Source organism: Rhinolophus hipposideros, assembly GCF_964194185.1.
Source record: "Rhinolophus hipposideros genome assembly, chromosome: 10".
Lineage (NCBI taxonomy): Eukaryota > Metazoa > Chordata > Mammalia > Chiroptera > Rhinolophidae > Rhinolophus > Rhinolophus hipposideros.
Window position 1 is genome coordinate 70,801,200 of NC_138056.1, and position 3,139 is coordinate 70,804,338.

Here is a 3,139-nt window from a genome sequence, read left to right on the forward strand (position 1 = left end):
ATCCTCAGTCTCTTCTCTTGCCTTTATTTCCTTCTTGATGTTCTGATTCATTTATGAAGTCCACAATGCATATGTGGGGTGCAAGACCTCATGTAAATAAGGGGAAGTTTCTTGCCATTATAGAAGGAATGTAAAGAGGAAATTCAATCTTTAGAAACTGTTCTTTTTATGTTTGCTTAGTAATAGTATATAGATTGAGGATCCACCATGTGCCAGGCACTGTGCTAGATTCTATAAACAATTAAGATGTGTTAGGGGCTGAATTGTGTCTACAAAATTCCTATGTTGAAGTCCTAACCCCAAGGACCTCAGAATGTGACTGTGTTTGGAGGTAGGGTTTTTAAAGAGATAACTAAGGTAAAATGAGATTATATGAGCCCTATCCAATATAAATCATCCTTGTAAGAAGAGATTAGTACTCACACACTCAGTGAGAGGACCATGTGAAGATTCCAAAAGAAGATGACCATCAACAAGCTAATGTGAGAAGCCTCAGAAGAAACCAAATCTTCCAGCATCTTGATCTTGAACTTCTAGCTACCAGAAAATAAATTTCTGTTGTTTAAACCACCTAGCCTGGTACTTTGTTACAGCAGCCCTCGCTAACTAATACAGGGTGCTAGATATAACAGAACATGTTAGTGCTACTCCTTTCAACAACTGCAAAGTAAAATTTGAACACGATCTACTTGACTCCTTAGATTGTGCTTTCTGGAACAATTTCCTATTAAGCTATATTCATATTTTTTTAAATTGCATGGGCTGCATCTAGCATAAGAACTGTAACTTTTTGAGTTCTGTTCATTTGAGAGTTTATCTTAACTTGGTTTTATTCAGCTAGTCAGTTTTAATATTGTACAAGAACTGTTTTTTGCATTCAGTAAAAATACTGCATAATATCGAAGAAAATGCCAATATAATTAACATTTTATCCACTTGCTGAATTCTGTGTACCTAGATTAGAGAGTAAGGTTTGAGTTTCTTATCCTTTTTGCCCTCCTAATGATGATCAATGTCATAACAGGTATTCATCATGTTGAACAAATAGATAAATGTCATTTTTTGTTAGGTTTATATATTGCTTTATTTAACCCTTCAAGTCCTAGGAGACATGTTATCCCTTTTTTGTAAGGGATTGAGGCTCAGTGAAATGATACAGATTGCTGGAGATAATTGGTGGTGGACTGTGAAATGTATATATGGCATGTGTGGGAATAACTCCAAAACATTTAACCTTTTTAAGTTTTAATCTGTTGCTAAACCACACTTCAGTTTTTGACTTTCCTGCTTATGTTTGGAAATATTTCTCTATTTCTTTTTTTCTTAAGTATCCTTTTCTTAACTATCATTTGTTAGGCCTCTTGCTTCCGTGTTGGTAGTTTGCCATGTTCTCTCTGAAGAGAGCACAAGTGCTGGAGCTGAATAGGGTTCTGTCTTCTGCTTCACACTAACAACTTAAGAGGCTCTTGTTGACTGCGATTCCATAAGTCAAAGGACCGCTGTCTTTCTGCTTTGAAGACAGACTTAAATTTTTTTCTAGAAGTGGGAGATTTCAACCCCACTATAGCAGTATCCCCTACTATATATAAAATAAACCTGTTAGTGCATAGTAGCAGTTCTTAAACATATTAGTCTCAGAACCCCTTTTACAATCCTAAAAATAATTTTGAGGACCCCAAGAGTTTGTGTTTCTGTGGGTTGTACCTATTGATACTTACCATACTAGAAATTAAATTTTAAAAATATGAGTTCATTTTTAATAATTCATATGTTTAAAAAATAAAGCAATGCACATTACATGTACATTAAGGTAGCACAGTAAGGTAGCACTGCTTTTTTATAAAAAAATATTTTAAAAATTTAGTGAGAAGAATGGCATTGTTTTACCTTTTGGCAAAGCTCTTTGATGTCTGGCTTAATAAAAGTCAGCTGGATTCTCCTATCTGCTTCTGCACCTAATCTTTTATAATAAGTTGTTTTGATTGAAGAATATGAAGACAGTTCAGCCTCTCAGAGTATGTATTTGGCGAAGGAAGGAGATTTTTTCAGATAATTGTGGACATTTGATTCTACACCAAAACTTGACAAGTGGGTAGTTCCTTAAAGATGGAGTGTGGAATCTAAAATCATATCAGTGATCTTTTAAGAAAATTAAGTTAAATTTTAAAAATGTATTATTTTTTAGAGTAATTTTAGGTTCACTGCAATTGGAGCAGAAGAAACAGTGTTCTCATATACACTGTGCCTACATGTGAACAACCTCCCCCACTAGCAACCTCCCTTACCAGAAGAGTACATTTGTTATAATTGGTGGACCTACATTGACACATTATCACCCAAAGCCTCAGTTTAAATTAAGGTTCACTCTTGATGTACATTCTTTGGGTTTCGACAGATGTATAATGACATGTACCCACCATTGTAATATACAGAATAGTTTCACTGCCTTAAAAAGTCTGCTTCACGTGTTAATCCTTCTCTCCCAGCTATCACTTAGCAACCACTGATCTTTTTACTATTCAGTGAACTCTTTGTTTTCTGTTAGGATATTAAGATCCAATGGTGAATTTTGCACTTGGAATGGATCTTTAACCCATGCATAATCTTGTACCATCATGCATTGGTCATTTGGAAAATATCCATTTACTGAATTACACAGATTTCCCAAATGTTCACACATTTCATTACTCAGTATCAAAAAAATCACATTTCATTACTCAGTATCAAAAAAATCACATTGCATTACTCAGTATCACATTGCATTACTCAGTATCAACAAAATCACATTTTGTTCTCACCACCTATATCATTAGGGCAAGTCTAAGTATTGGGAAGGCTCTTAAGCTCACAGTGTTGGATACAGTTTCTAAAATTTTAATTTTTGCTGAAAAGCTTGATTTTTATCATTAGCTACAAAGACTGCCAGATTTGTCAGACACTTCTAGAGAATGACTGCCAAGTACTTGTCTGAGTATTTTTTTCTGAGTTAAAAACAAAATTTAAAAAAAATTACCACTGATATTCAATATATTAGTTTCAGGTATGTAACATAATGGGTTAGACGTTTATTTAATTTATGAAGTGATCCCCCTAAGCAGTGTAGTACCCACCTGGCACCATAGATAGTTATTATATTAGT